The 17,303-nt window shown below is 36.1% G+C and overlaps 1 long non-coding RNA gene across 1 annotated transcript in view; it reads right to left on the bottom strand.

The window, feature by feature from the left end:
- The window catches only part of LOC138837887 (uncharacterized), a 95,966-nt gene extending 79,243 nt beyond the window's left edge, over positions 1-16,723 (bottom strand). The window contains exon 1 of the long non-coding RNA XR_011375489.1: positions 16,654-16,723. This is a non-coding gene — a long non-coding RNA (uncharacterized lncRNA). The remainder of the gene's footprint in view (positions 1-16,653) is intronic.
- Positions 16,724-17,303: the final 580 nt, after the last annotated feature.

Raw genomic sequence — 17,303 nt, 5'->3', positions numbered from 1 at the left:
AGAGGGATGGAATCAGCCAGAAAGAATAGAAGAGTGAAAAGAGGACCTGTAGAAATAAATACCAGGATATTACCATGGAAGAACGGACAGAGAAAGAATCACTGGAAAACGTCAACACCAGGAGTACAGAGGCCATGGGAAAGGTTGAGTATGCTAGTTAGTCACATATCAGGTTATTTAATTTGTAACATTTTTTTCCTTTCAGCAAATGATAACTCCAGAATGACTCTTAAATTCTGACAACAGCTGAATTTTTTGGGTAGTGTCACTTGAGCCAAGATGGTTCCAACAGATTGTCATAACTAAGAAACTCAAATTTATAAGAGAGAAACAGAAACCTTGTCTGGTTAGGTTTAGTCAATGGATAACAAATGAAACACATTGAATAAAATCAGGCCATTTACAAGTCACAAAATAGAGATGTTCCATACATCACAGCAGCAGATGAGGTGGAAATATCTTTGGGGGATTTGTCTGGAAGGGAATGTTTTTATTTTGAAGTCTTAAAAAGTACATTTGATTGTATTTGCTTCCCCATTCTCATCAGATGAACTTTCTTTCCAATTCACAGAGAAAATTGAAATATTTAGGCAGACAGTTCCTCAAATTCTTTCCTTCAAAGCTCCAAATTACTTGCATCTGTTCTTATTACTTTTGTTCTTTGTATTGTGCCACAGTGGAAGAGGGTACTTCTCTAATCTGTGGCCCCAGAATAGAATTCCAAATAAGACCCATGGTTGAATAGCTTAGTATGTGGAGTTATGTTGTTGTAATACAGGTGAAACGAAGTCTGAACCTGCACAAACATCTTTCTTATATCTGAGGGATGTGTCTGAGTCCTCTTCCTGCTGACTACAGTTTGGTGGAATCTAAGCCATAGTAGCTTTCTGGTCTAGACATACATGGAGATGTTCTAAGATTTAGACATAGCTCTATCTTTCAGGACACATTTGCCATTTTTGGATAATTCCTAATTAATTTGCCCCCAAGATTTGAAGATTGGAAAATATTAAGACAAAAATTTCTTCCAGAACATGCAGTTTCCTTATTGGACTCCATTCACTCCCTTCAAATTAAAACTATATAATAAGGAGCTAAAAGTTAGGCCTGGCATACTGCCATGTCCGTCAGAATGTCAACAAGTTCTCTAGAATTAATGAATCCTCATTAACCAGCATAAGTTTCACTATATAGCCAAATCTCAATTCACTTTTGTGGACTATGAATGAATGGAGAAAGAAATGATCATATTTGGACAAGATGGACAAGGCCAGGTTTCAGAGTAGAATAAGGAAGATCAATGTTATGAAAATGAAATCTTGTTTCCTATTAAAATCCCTCTCTTCTGCAGGAATAGGATAACTGCCATGGCCTGTAGTATTTCTCATACTCTATACGCAAAAGAGAATATCAGTTAATAGGTATTCAATGTTGCTTTTTCAAGACATAGTTCTTTTTTCAGGAGTTTGGTTCACAGTATTATTAAGCAGAGGAAACCGATTTCTCAAATAGCCTTCCCCACATATATGCATTGTCTATTCTATTGTGATATATGCTATCAGATTGTTGCTACTATTAAACCTGCTTTGTTAATATTCTCCTAAATTCTCAGGAGGGTGTCCTCTGTGAGTAAAGAATTGCAGTCATGTGGAATATGCTTAAGTGTTTACTTCCAACTTCCATTTCCATGTGAATTAACTAAAGTAGTTTGAAATAATTTTCTCACTTGGAACAACCCAAATTATTAAAGTAAGTCATCATGGATTGAACAGCTGCAAGTTTTAAACTAAGCATGTCTATTAAAACAGTGTATCTTGGGCTTGCACACAGTGCTTTATTTTCATTGCCATTGAAATGGGGCTTTGATCAAAACCTTTGGGATTTTTTGGTGCTGTTTTAGGACAATTAGATGTATACAAGTTTTTAAAATGTTATGATATGTTAATTTGTGTATTTCTTAAAACATGAAAAGAATGATTTCTATTCTTCACTTCTTTGGAGTCCAGAAGAAATTTCATTTTTTAAAAATTTAATTTAATTTTATTGTAAGGAGGGGTTACACAAGGGTTACAGTTACATAAGTAAGGTAATGAGTACATGTCTTGTCAAACACTGTTTTCCCCTCTTTCATATTCTCCCACTTTCCCTCCCTCCCCAATTCCCCTTTCCCCTAAGTTGTAAAGTTCATTTCCAACATATAGTGTCTTGTGAGTATTTCTGTTGCATTGGTGCAACCTGTGTCCTTTGTCTTAGCATTTTGTTATTCCCCTTTTCTTCCCCAAATCAGATAAATGTATATACAATACCCAGGGTACCAAATTCAAAAACAGTGACAACAGGGCATAAACCAGTGGGGAAAATGAAAGAGAAAAAACCATACACACTACATTACAAAAACACCACTTGTTTCATATCTTGGAGTTCACTTCGATTAGTATCATTTTATATGATCATACATACATAGCTATTGAACTATTGTGTTCCTCTGCTAGGACTATTGTAGATATTTACTAAGTATTAAGAATGAGGGAATCCATGGAGCCTATGTTTCTGTGGGTCTGGCTTACTTCACTTTTTCCAAGTCTTATCATTTCCTCATGAATGTAGCAATGCCATTCTTTCTGATGGAAGCATAGAATTCCAGTGTGTGTGTGTGTGTGAGACACACACACACACATACACACACACACACACACACACACACACACACACACACACACACACATATATCTCATTTTCTTGATCCATCCACCTACTAGTGGCCTCTGGGTTGGTTCCATATCTTACTATGGTAAATAATGCTGTAATGAACATAGTTGTGCTGGCAGCTTTAGTGTGGCCTTGTTTGTGATAGGTAAATGCCCAGGAGTGGGATTACTGGATCATAGGGGAGTTCTATGTTCATTCTTTTGAGGAACCTCCATACTGCTTTCCAGAGTGAGTGAACCAGTTTACATTCCCACCAATAATATAGTAGTGTTCCCTTTTGGTCACATACCCTCCAGCATCTACTATTATTTGTTTTCTTGATAATGGCCATTCTAACTTGGGTAAGATAGAATTTCAATGTAGTTTTTTTTGTTTTTGTTTTTGCTTTTGGTTTGGTCAGTCGTAGGGCCTGAACTCTGGGACTGGGCACTGTGCCCCACTCTTCATCTCAAGGTTAGTGCTCTACCACTTGAGCCGCAGCTCCACTTTCTCCTTTTTCAGCTTATGTGGTGCTGAGGAATGGGACCCAGGTCCTCATGCATGCAAGGCAAGCACTCTACCACTGAGCCACCTTCCCAGTGCAAGTGTAGTTTTGAACTGCATTTCTTTTATGGCCAGAGATGTTAAACATTTTTTCATGTGTCTATTGGCTATTCTTATATTCTCTCCAATTAAGTCTTTTTCTAATTCATTAGCTCATTTATTAATGGGGTGGCTGGTTTTTTAGAGAATTTTTTATTGATTTGTTTAATTTTTTGAGCTCTAGGTATATTTTTGAGATGAAGCCCTTGTCTATTGAATAATTAGTGAAGATCATCTCCCAATCTGTATATTTCTAATTATTTTGCTAGCAAAGTCCTTTGCCATACAGAAGATCTGCAGTTTAATGTAATCTCATTTATCCAGCCTTTCTTTGATTTGTTATGTTTCTATATCTTTAGGAAGTTTCAACCTGTGCCAAGGAGCCTTCGTGTATTTCCTATTGCTTCCTATGATTTTCAGAGAATCTGCTCTTACCTCTAGGTCTTTGATCCATTTGGAGTTGATTTTGGTGTAGGGTGATCTATTTTCAGTTTTCTACATGTGGATAGCCATTTCTGCAAGCGTCATTTGTTGAAGAGGCTGTCTTTCTTCCATCTGATAATTTTGGCTACTTATCAAAATTTAGGTAGCCATAGGTCTGTGGGATCATTTCTGGGTCTTCAATTCTATTCCATTGGTCCTCCAGCCTGTTCATGTGCCAGTACCAAGATGTTTTAACTACAGCTTTATAATAGAGTTTGAAGTTTGGTATTGATATTCCTCCAACATTGCTTTTCCTGTTAAGGATTGTTTTTGTTACTCAGGGTCTTCTCTTGATCCATATGAAATTTTGGATTGCAGAAGCAATTTCTTGAATGTATTTTATTTTATTGTATGTTTAAATTACTTAGGTCCTAATTGTTTTCATGTTTTCTATTTTAATCCTTTTTGTTTTCATTTTTATTTATTTCATCTTTAGATTATATTATTTATTTTGATAGCATTGAGGTTTGAACTAAGGGACTTGAAGTTGTTAGACGTGCTCTGTCACTGGGTAATGCCTCCAGCATTCTCTACTGTTTTTAAAAATACACTGAAATTCCTTTTTTTTCTCCTAGGATGGATAGCTCTTTTGTGATGAATGAAATAAAAATGCAAATCACCATGACTTTCTCTTACAATTACAAACGGTTTTCAAAGGGTTATTACATAAGAAGTTAATGAAAAGAAGTAAAGGTTTATTTATTTTTAACTTCAATTGTACCTGATCTCCATGCTTAGAACCCTAACCAAAGTTGCCCTGGGTAACATAATTTTAATGCAATTTTATTGCAAGTTTACCTTTATTTTTCTTAGAGGAAAATAATAGAAATTAATGGAAAATTAGGTAAAAATTAGCTGAAAAAATTAATAGCATTTAATATGATTTTTATGGGTCTTTCCTTATTTCTAAAAAAAAAAACTGTGACTATTCTTTGTGTTTTCAACCAAAAATTTGGTTCTCCTTTTTCTGAGCATTTTTGAAGATAGAAATGGCCACCTGACTTGCTATGATAAAATGTGACTATAAAAGTCACCTGATGTCATTGAAATACTTCTTTTTGGGCTGCCCAACTTCACTTACAATGAGAAATGTCTACCAGCTTAGAACCCTCAGAGAGGGTAAAGTAAAGCAAAACCCCAACAGACTGACCCACATCAGATATGTAGCATGAGCAAAAAATTAAACTTTGTTTTAAGTCACTTTTGTCTGGTGATTCATACAAAAACTATTGCTTCTCTTCACAAATACTGATCTTGGTATTTAGAAATAAGAGCTTTTCAGAAAAACTAAAACTAAGAAAAGAGGGAAAACTAGAGCATTCACTCACTGTGGAACTAGTGTCTAAGAGAGCAACCCAAGTAATGTAATAATGATTGTTATACTGTGGCAAACATTTGGTTAATCTACCCTCAAAGGCAATACATGAGACAGACCATGTGCACAATGAACTTTGCCATTAGAGGGAAAATTGGAAAACAGAACGTCATTATTTATGTATTTATATTTGTCGAGGAATTGCAGAAAGCTCTGTGTGTGTGTGTGTGTGTGTGTGTGTGTGTGTGTGTGTGTGTGTGTGTGTGTGTGTGATTGAGAGTGTACAAATGTAAAAATAAGAAACTTGTACAAGGCACACTGGACAAACCACATCTGGAAGAAAACCAGATTTGTATTGCTCAAGTAGAATTTAGATATTGTAGCCAGTAACAGGCCCTACTCTTTTCAGGCAGATATGGGACTAATTAAAGTTTTCCTGTTATGTGTCTCCAAAGTGTTTTCTTTTTAACTTCTATAACTTGATTTACTCACTGGTAACATAGGATTAATAATTTATAGCCATAAGATTACTGTACAGGTAAGTAAGAGGCTGGTTCATAGTAAAATCTCAAAATATATAGGCTCATTTGATTTTGCTGCTATTCTGGATTCATTGAAATTGCTAAAATGAACTTCGCAATGAGTGACAAAGAAGACATAGAGATATAATGCAGGCACTATTGCCTTGGGCACAATATATACTCAGATGTGAATGATTAACGTGTGTCTATATGTAGTTTTCATTGGTAAAACTTTTCTTTTTTCTTTTCTTTTTAAATTGTGAAAATGCCGTAGAGAGGGGTTACAAATACATGGGCAAGGTAATGAGTACATTTCTTATGTAGCATTGTTGCTTCTTCGTTTGTTTCCCCTTCACATCCCTTCCCATATTCCCCCACCCCCACCCATAGCAAAGTTGTAAAGTTTTCACTGTATTTGATGTTGGTATAATATGTGGAGGGGAAGGGAAAAAACAAATTGTTTAAATAGGGATACAGGTGGACCCATTGCAACAATGAGATGTACAAGACATTAGGTTGAAAAACGAATTTACAACTTTGGTAAAACTTTTAAAGCAATTATTCAAATCCCATAATAAAGTAGATGTACTCAAAACCACACGTTTTTTCTTTAAATTTGATAGAAAGGAATTGTCCGGATGATTAGTTATATATCTAAAAGATAAATGATATATGAGAAAAACTGAGAAGACTATGACTGATTAAAGCAGAGGATAAAATTAAAATTGAGCACAAGAATGGGGAGATGATTTTTGCTAGTGACTGCCATTTTGTGGCACAATCTACAAATGTCAACATATATACAAAGGAGCTGATACAGCCCTTGCACACAGATAGATGAATTAACAAACAATATTTGCTTCATTCTATTACCTTGATTCAAACAAAGCTGGTATTTTTTATCTTAGTAAAATTAAATTTGAAGATATACTTAAAATTATGTGGTTTATAAAATGTGTATTACAAAAAATAAAATGCATATTACAATTTTGTCATTATATGCTGTGTGACATTGAAATACACTAGTTCAGACAGAAATGATTAATATGGAGCAATTTCTATTTTGTCTGATAGACATTTACTTGAATACCACCAAGGCCAGTATAGGTATTGCAATTTATCCTTATAGTGTTTGAACATATTTTTCATGGCTTTCATTTTTATATTCTTTACAGAGACATCTTCAAAAGGTAAATGCACATAGACTGAGAAAATAGTTTACTGGTATTCTACATCATGAGTGAGACACTTTGTCAATTTTATATTTTATTGTTTCTTCCCAGTTATTTAACAGTATCTGTCAGCACTATGAGAAACCCTGTTGAAATTTCAATTCTAAGAAAAATTGAAGGATGGCCTTTTTTCATTTTTTTTATTGTGAAAATACCGTACAGAGGGGTTACAATTGCATTGGCAAGGTAATGAGTACATTTCTTATCAAGCATTGTTGCCTCTTCCTTTGTTTCCTCTTCCCATTCCTTCCCAACTCCCTCCCCCACACCAAAGTTGTAAAGTTCGTTTTTTGACCTAACTTCTTGTACATTTCATTGTTGTAATGGGTCCACCTGTATCCCTATTTAAACAATTGATTTTCTCCCTACCCCTCCACAAAGTATCCCAACATCAAATACAGTGAAAGCAAGGGTTATACCGTGGGGGAGGGACATAGAAGGAAGGTTTCTGCAGCAATCAAATTAGAATTAATTTTCTATGACACGCCGTGTATCTTATTCATTGTCTCTCATACAATGTGTACATAAAATCTGCTTAGCTCATTGCTGGATTCTTCCCTAATCAGCTTAGCATGTTTTATTTTGTGAAGGGTTATAATTTGGTTGTTTCAGTTTGTAGTTTAAAATGAAGCCATTTATTATTAGCTATTCCTAGCAGTTGGCCAACTGTCTCATGTCATATGTATTCCAATATTGAATGAGTCACAATATTTACTGTCTGTTGTTTTAAGTGAAAAATATAAAATATCCATGACATATATTTATGATCCATGCATGGATAATGAAATTATTAACCACAATTTTGTGACTCATAGGTAGACCTCATTAACTGCTATATGCATTGAGAGAAAAAAATTGATATAAGTAGATCCAAAAATAATACTAGGAATTTTCCTGTCTCTTGTTGAAGTAATGCTCAGACACCTTTACAGGGGTAGAGGTTAAAGGTTATTCTCATAGCATTGTTTGTGAACTTTGCAGTGAAAGAAAGCATAAACATAAAGCTTTCAAGAAATAACTGACAAGAGAGGAAAAAAAATCTTTGCCCCTCAAGGGAGATAGAACCACATGTCAGCTGTTAGAGTTAGGCAAATTCACTCAAGTTCTTAGATAGTATATGCATTTAGGTTTTTTAATGCTATTTATATTTTCTTAAAACAAGTAAACTGTATGATGTTTGAATTTCATTAGTAGGTAAGGAGAAAAATTTACTGAAGTTTTTATGATTATTCAATATTAAAAAATATTTCCACAAATGTGAGAATGTATACCTCTGTACCACTTGGATATGAAATAGAGAAAAAGACACTGTGTAGAGGCAGCTGTCAGTCCCATACCTCGCTCCTCGGCATAGTCAGTTGACCTGTTTCAACCCCTATGTGAATTACTACACTATTTATGTTTTTGAAAATTGGATTTTGTGGCCAGCATCATATATGTATTTAAACTTTGGAAACTGTCATTTGCGCTGCTCTTGCCAGTTTCTAAGTTGTCAGAGTTCATCATAGAAATAATAATAATAGAAAGGAAAGAGTTAAAAGAAGAGTTTCTAAATATTTAGAACATTTTAAGAAAAAATTGGAAAAATCATGTTGACCTGAATCATACTATTTCTTTTCATTTCATTTCAAAACTTTAATGCGAAAACAGAACAATGAATCTGACCAAGAATATTGTAATCTCACTTAATTTTGTATCTGTAATCCTTAACTGAATGAATTGAACCTCTGCTATTTTGAGCCAAATACTCAGTTTTTTGTACATTTTTAAATTGTAAAAATACTGTACAGAGGGGTTACAGTTACATGAGTAAGGTAATGAGTACATTTCTTATCAAGCATTGTTGCCTCCTCCTTCATTTTTCCCCTACCATCCCTTCCCTCCCACCTCCACAACTATACACTCTCCCCCTCCGCAGTTGTAAAGTTTGTTTTTCAACATAGTGTCTTGTACATCTCATTGTTACAATGGGTTAACCTGTATCCCTGTTTAAGCATTTTGTTTTATCCCTTCCCCTCCCCAAATTGGAGAAGTATATATATAAGGTGCAGGGCCCCGACATTAAATATTGTTTTTTTTAGCTGTATTAAAGAGTGTGCGCTCCAGACCACATACACAGCAAATAAAGTCTTTTTTCCTTAATATATATTTTTTATTGTAAAGATAGTGTTCACAGGTGTTACAGTTACTCATTTATGAGCAAAGTAATAAGTCCATTTCCTATCGAGCATTGCTACCCCCTCCTTTATTTTTCCCCTACCATTCCTTTCCTCCCCACCTCCCCAACACTTCTTCCTTACCCCTCCCCCTCGGCAAAGTTGTAAAGTTCGTTTTCAACATAGTGTCTTGTTCATCTCATTGTTACAATGGGTCATCCTGTATCCTTATTTCAACATTTTGTTATTTCCCTTCCCCTCTCTAAATTAGAAAAACGTATATACAAGATGCAGGATACTGGAAGAACATACAAAGAAAAAATAAATCACATAGTACATTATAAGTATATTAAAATGAACAGCAACAAAGACAAAACCTCTTGGGTCCCTATCTTGGGGTTCATTTCGCTCAACATCAGGTTATATAGTAATATGTATGTAGTTTTTTACCTCTTCTGCTTGTCCTAGATATATACTAGTTATTGCAGATAAGGGAAACCATAGGATCTATATGTTTCTTTGAGTCTGGCTTACTTCACTGAATATAATTTTTTTCCAAGACTTTCCATTTCCTAACAAATGGGGTACTATCATTCTTTCTGAAAGAGACTGTTACAATACAGAAGAAACACTAAATCCATTGAAGCAAAGCACAGAAGAGTGGAAAAGTACTGAAGAACTTGGGGGTAGGGAGGTGGGTCAGTATGAGTTAAGCCATCTGTGTTTGCTAATTAGCATTTATGGTAATTAGTCTCCTATTTCCCTAAGAGATACTGAGAGATAGAGGTCCTAACTTGATTACATTTTAAAGGGATGACTTCCAAGCACTGGAGAAAAACATTTCCGGGCTGTAAAAGACTTAACGTTTAAAGCCACAGAAAAATAATATATGTTTTTCTTTTCCAAAACAAATGTTCCAAGAAGAGAGATTTGGGATGGATAGCCAGGTTGAAACTTGTTTAAAGTTTAGTCAACATGAAAGAAATGTTGGAAAACAGATCTTGGTAAATGATGTCAATATTCTAATATTGGATCTGATATAAGGATTTCATAAAACAGAAATTTATTCTATGCCTTATACTTTAAGTTATTTAAATAGGAAATTACTATCTCAGTGCTAACCTCTGTTTTACCTCTAGAGAATTTGGCCATTTTGTATTCTGTTCACCTTAAAAAATTATGCCTCAAAAAAATGAGGCCTTTCACACAACTGCAAAATGTGTTAAGGACTTTATTCTAGGGTGTACAAGCAGCCAAACTGTTGCCATTGATACTGAGAGCCAAAGAGGTAACCAACTGTTGAAAAAGTAATAAAATTATGTGTGAACTAGAAAGGAAATCTATATTACAGCATTCCTTTGTGGGAGGGTTGGCATAACAATAAATACTTGCAAAGGAGGTCTCAGCAAACATTTGCATGAGAAAAATTCTTTCAAGCAATTCAGTGAAAAAAAAATCTACCAGAAAATTGTTATTTTTTTCTGATTGAAATGAACTTTTTATTACAAAATTGTTCTTGACTTAAAACTGTATACCTGTTATTCTGAGCTGGCTGGATTTTTTTTAAGTATTTTAATTTTATAGTCAAGGCGATGTACAGAGGGGTTACAGTTACATTAGTAAGGTAGTGAGTACATTTCTTGTCGCTTGTCACCCCTCCCTCATTTTTCTCCCACTTTCCCTCCCCTGCCTAAACTCCTCCTCCCAAGTTGTCCAGATCATTTCCAACATATTGTTTTGTGAGTATTGCTTTTGCATTGGTTCCCCCTTTGTCTTTTTCTCATAATTTTTTGTTCACATAGAATTCCATTGTATGTATATGTATATATATATATATGTACCATATTTTCTTGATTCATTCATCTACTTAGGAGCATCTGGATTGGTTCCATATCTTAATATGGTAAATAATGTTGCAATAAGCATAAATGTGCTGGGAGCTTTAGTATGGCTTTGTTTTGTGGTCCTTTGGGTAAATGCCCAGAAGTGGAATTGCTGGGTCATTGGGAAGCTCTATGTTTAGTCTTTTGAGGAACCTCCTGGCTGGCTTTTTAAGATGAGTGAAAGTTGCATGGGGAGTTTTTTTGATAATGTATTTGTGAAACTGAGCAGTGAAAGACAAGCAGAGGAAATGAGTGATTTTTTTTAACTAAGAAAAGACAAAGTATGAGTGAGGTTATGTTTTCTTAAATATTACCAAAATGATAGAAATGAATGTTTGAACTGTCTATGACTTTACAAAACTGAGAAATAACTAGGTGCAAAAAATGTCTGCAAATGTGAGAAGAGAACATAAAAAGGAAATGAGCACAGTGCTATGATGATATAGAAATGAGGAAAAACACACTTCTGAAAATGTTAAGGTTTAGTCTCCATGTAATGAGAAGAAATGGAACCATAACATTAGAAATAATGATAGGTATTTTCTCATGTTAATTTTAATTCTCTAACTACTAATGTTGAGGTTAATAATACATTTATAAGAGTCTATTCTCATAATGTTTACACAATTTGAAAATTATGTTGTATACGTGTGCGTTTGTGTGTGTACACATTTCAAATTCTTTCCTCTATCTGATTTTAAATGTGAAGCTGTTAAAGTGAAGATCTTTAAACCTTGATCCAGTATCAGTCTTTTCTTCTCACTTTGTAAACTCATAGCAGTGTACGTATGATTGTGATTTACTTACTACATGAAGGAAGAGGCTAGATAATTCACAGGCTTATATATTATGCTATGTTATGTTACATTATTATATATTAGAATTATTATGTAATATTATATAACATATAACCTAATTACAATCACATATAATACATTTTACATATTGTAGTGACCGCCTACTCGACCAGCGAGGAAAAACGACCACCACTCCAGGAGTCTTCTCAGATCACGCTTTATTGGAGAGCCTTTTAGTTGTAGGAGAGCTTGGGCGCGAGAGAGCGTGCACCCGAAATACAGCCGCTTATATAGGGAATTCGAACACGGGTCTTTTCTATTGTTGGTCGCCTGCCTTTTACCGTCACCAGGTGTCATGGGATTGGCTGGGGACACTACCTTGCTCGCGCACGCGCACAGCCCAGGCATCCCGCCAAGCACCGTCTGGAGTGGTAATCCTCAAAACTGCAAGGGAGTGGGCGGAGTCTCGCCTTGGCTCCCTACAACATATCATTAACATATCATATTTGGCATACATTATACTTTACAATATACTATATTATATATTAGAGTGTACAAATTGTACAATATATGATACAATGATATAATAATATGATATGATAATGAATATTATATCTTTTCATGTTGTGCTGTGGTGATGTAATGTGATGTGATACTACTATACCTAGGCCTATGCACTAAACTCAAAGCAAACATCAACAACTTCTCTTGGCATCTTCTCTACACAGTAGTTATAAAGGCATTTGCCTCAAGATCATTTCACAGCATCTGTAGCTGAACTAAAACCAAACATACCCTGTTGCTGGTGCCACCCTCCTATCTTGAACATTCTGCTCATTTCCTGTTGTCTTCCCTTTCCTCCAGTCTATTGCTTCACCGTGATAGGTCACTTGTATATCTGCCATTTCTTTTGACCATTTACTTCTCTCCATTTATCCTGCCTCCACTTCCTACCTGTCATCATCTGACACAAGCATAAATGGAACAGGCTGTACCACCTGTATCTCATAATCATATCAATTGTCAATTTCAAATTTTCAATGGTCTCTCTCTCTCTCTCTCTCTCTCTCTCTCTCTTTCTCTCTGTGCATGCGTGTGTCTATACTAGTGTTTGAACTCAAGGCCTCACACTTGCTAGGCAGATAGAGTTAAATTTGCTTTAGCTACATTTCTAAACAGGACTGACCTTTAGATGTTGGGCTGCTGGATTATGATGCTCTTACGTATGCTCCCATGTTGCTGGCATGGAATGTGTGTGTAATTATGCCTTGCATTTTTCACTGGTTGAGAACTTGCCTTGGGAACTTTTAGGCCAGTGTTGTCCTCCAAACATTATCCTCCTAATTTCCATCCTAAGTATGTAGGATCACAAGGTATGAACCAGCACATATGATGTGCTATCTGCTTTCAGAGTAATCTAGAACTCTCTTACAACTCTCTTACAGTGCCTTGCACTGATTGGCTCCCATTTATCTTAACAGCTTTTTCCCATTCCTGGCTCAACCTTATCTTCTCAGCATCCACATTGCTTTTCTTTCTCCTTCACTGCTTCCCTGACATATTATTTATCATGTTCCCACCTAGAGATTTATGCTTGCTGGTTCCTCTACTTAGATGACAATACAGTCTCCTCCTTAAGCCTTCTGCTTAAATGTCACTACCTTAATGAGATTTTCCCTGGACATCTTTGTTTTTTATTTCTTCCCTGTAGCCTTCATCCTGTAACAGACTCAAAATTTCATATATCTTGCATATTTTCTTTACTGCCTGTTTATAATGAAACCCTTTGCCTTTGGGAATTTTGTTCTGTTCACTGCTCATATTGTAGAACCTAAAAGAATATCAGAATACAATGCTAGATATACTTATTTACTGCAATTTGCTTCAAGCTCTTATCCTGCCTGCTCTGTGCTAAATCTCAGTATCTGGTCTCTACAGGATTGCGTGGTGGGACTCTCCTGCAAGCTGGCTTTCCACTTTTATATATTTACCCGCACAAAGCCCCCTGAGAGCACTGGAGGGGAAAGGAAACAACATTGACTATGACCCATTTCCCTTTGCACTCTGGTACTGGTTTGTCTGCTCAAGGTCATCACTGCTCCATACACCTTTCCAAAAGCTTCATATCTCTTAGGTTTCTCCCTTCTTGTCATTGCCCATCAGGCTAGGTTTGATTTCTGCTTTCATTCCCTTTGACTCCTTGAACTATTCCTACATCCTGCCCAGTTGTTCCTTTGTGTCTACAGGTTACACTTCTATGGACTTATCCACTCAAAAGGAACATACTAGAAAATAAAACTGCATCAGCACCATACTTGTAAGCATCTTTCCTTTCTTGTTATTATATCCTAAACAGCATATGACATGTTCATGTTGTATTAGGATTTACACTTACTCTAGATATAATTTAATCATATGAGGAGATGTATAGGTTATATACACATGCTACCTATTTTACACTTACTCTACATATAATTTAATCATGTGAGGAGATGTATAGATTATATACACATGCTACCTATTTCATAGATGGGGCTTGAGCAACTTCAGATTTTGGTATCTTTGGGAATCAATGACTGTGCCCTCCTTCCAATTTCCAGTGGTTACTAAAGGACAATTCTAATTCATCCTTCAACAAAATCTAATCAATTGCCTATTTGAATATGCCATCTACTTCCTGCTGGATCCTGCCAGATATGGTAGCCATCCAATAGTAAGCATCCCTTTAAATTGTATCAATAAAACTATCTTCTAGAAAAATCAAATGCATAAACAAAGTATATTTCCTAACATATTATAAGTAATCAATAAATGGCACTTCTTATTATTTGGTCAAAGTTATATATTGACATTTTCATAGGATTCTACATTGTGCTGCATTTTAGTAAATACTATAGCTCATAATGTAACATTTTACTAAAGAAATCTGCCTTTTTCCAGCTTTAACTCTTATCTAGAAAGGAAGCACAGTAACTACTTTATTAATAAGTGAGTCTTTATGATTAATTTATTGTCATTTAATACAAATCCAAATGGATCCTCAAAAAAAATCTGCTACGGAAATGCATTTATTTTGTTTTATGTCAATGGTGTGACTCTTCTATGTATGATAGTGCTGTTCAGATACAGCTCAATTTATGATGTAAGCAAGAAGAAAATAAATCATACAACAAGAATTCTAAAAATAGCCAGTGATTACCTGTCAGCTCCCTAAGCTTCAGGGAGTAGTAAATGGGACATGGAAAATGGCTTACTTCATCTTAACTCAGACAACTACAACACCCAAATGATCAAATATAAAACTGTGAGATGTGAGTTGGCTTTGGTTCTGTACTGTCCTAATTAATGCTTATGCACATAATTTAAGTGTAGATCTACATGATGCTATCTATCAATAACGTTAAAAAATGTTCTGCTGGTGATGAAACTGGCATTTCAGCCTTCTGTTTGGGAGTCCTCTTACACTCACAGCCTGGTACAACATAATCTCTATGACGACCTCTTGGGATCCCAGAAGCTCCTTAATGAGCTGGGTAAAGAATTACTATATCAGGGCTACAGGGAGTTCTGTGAGCTCTTTGTTGCTAAGAATGTAAAATTCAAAAGAAACACCATTGCTTTTGGTTCAGATACAAACTGAGAAAGAAAATTGAGAATATTTATTTCTGTGGACACATGATGTAAGTTACATTCTACTACAATTTAAAACTGTAATTTTTTGTAATTAATACATTTTAGGCTGTTTGCTGTGGCTCACACCTGAAATCCTAGCTCCTCAGGAGGCTGAGATCTGAGGATTGTGGTTCCAAGCCAGTAGTTGGGGCAGAAAAGTTCATGAGACACTATCTCCAATAAACTACTTTAAAAAAAAGTGGTACTGTGTTTCAAGTTGTAGAACACTAGCTTTGAGCACAAAGAGGCTCAGGGACAGAGTCCATGGTTCAGGGACTCTGTCCATGTCCAAGCCCCAGAGACTGGTAATAAACAGAAAGAAAGAGAAAAAGATTTAAAAAAAGAAAAGAAATTTGCTCCATCAATTGTACAAAATATATAAAAAATAGTAGGTGCTGTTAAAGTGCATAAATAATTTCTAATAAATCTGTGTAATGTCTCCCATTCATGCCCTTCATGACTATGAAAAGTAAAAAAGCTTATATATTCTATGATTGCTTTATTCAGAATTCTTCTGTATCAACCACTTGTGAACAGACAGTGTATGTCTTCTAGAGATATATTTAAGCAGTTTGTAAAACAGCTTCTCATTCCTGGCATGTAGGAACCATGTAGATGTTTTCTATTCTAATCCCTTCCAAGCCATGTGGCTTAGTGATGCTATCTATCACCTCCAAAGATTCACAGACATAGATCTACTGTGCACAATTCGGGAACCGCTCCATGTTCCCTAGAGTTGCATGGTTAAGGAAATAGGATTTCTCTAAGTATGTGTATGACAAAAAATATTTTTTAAAAGTAATAAGAACACCACTCATATTTTGAAACTGCATACCTGATTATAACTACAAAATCAAAATGAGTATTTGTATTATCATGTAAGTTTGACATAAAAGTGTATAGCTAGGGTATAGCTAGAAAAAATAAATCCACATAAATAATAAAGGACAAAATATAATACTGTGACAAATGTCTCTTATGTGTACAAAATATATGATATGGACTGGCTGTAGACAAAAATAAATGTAAAATTCTATGAAAGACAACCTAAAAGGACTTAGGTTTATGAAGAGAAGATCCACAAAAGGTCTGAGGCAATAGTCAAGACACTGAAGAAGATTTAGTGCCAAAACATTTACATTTTACTTTTTACCTATTAAATGCTAAAGGATTAATTACCCATTACAAAGAGTATTGTCAACATGGCAAAATAAGCATGCTTAGGAAAATTGGAGGCTCTACGTAGGCGGGCAACCGGCCGCACCTGCAGCAACAGCAGACATGGTGCCACCAGATTCCTTACCTGAGTGGACAGATGTCTTTTCTGTCGTCTCCACACCCAGGGAGAAGCCAGGGGAGAGAAGGACATAAAAAAGCCATCACCAGAGCGAATGGCCCCTGTCAGGTAACCATCCCTGAGGGAGACACCCGACTTCCGGTTGTCGGGCCGCACTTCCGGTGTGGTCGCCATCGAGCCAGTTATGGCCGGGCCTCTCTGGGACTGACTTGGGGAGGCCCCTCACTCCTCCAGAACGGCGCCCTCAAGTCAGAGCGGGATTTCAAACAGATGAAGGTGGACGAGGAATTGTTTCTTCTCTCTCCAGGTCAGAAGACACAGCCATCCAAGAGTGTCTTCTTCCAGAGATGCCAGGGCTGCCCTCAGCCATTGGTTCTTCCCTGTCTTGGGGGAGTGGGAGACCTGCTGGAAGGACCTCTTACAGGTGGAGTGAGCTGGGCACTGGTGGCGCACACCTACCAGGCATCCTAGCTGATGGGGGGGGGGGGGGGGCTGAGATCTGAGGATCCTGGTTTGAAGCCAGCCTGGGGAAGGGAAGTCCATGATTCTTACCTCCACATTATCTACCCCAAAGCAGGAAGTGGAGCTGTGACTCAAATGGTACAGCACTAGCCTTGAGTGAAAGGAGCTAAAGGGACAAATGCCCAGGCCTGACT

Source organism: Dipodomys merriami, unplaced genomic scaffold (assembly GCF_024711535.1).
Source record: "Dipodomys merriami isolate MVZ:Mamm:240054 unplaced genomic scaffold, mDipMer1.0.p SCAF_10, whole genome shotgun sequence".
In the NCBI taxonomy this organism is placed as follows: Eukaryota; Metazoa; Chordata; class Mammalia; order Rodentia; family Heteromyidae; genus Dipodomys; species Dipodomys merriami.
Note: the sequence above shows the minus strand (reverse complement) of the source record. Positions and strands in the feature narration are given on the sequence as shown.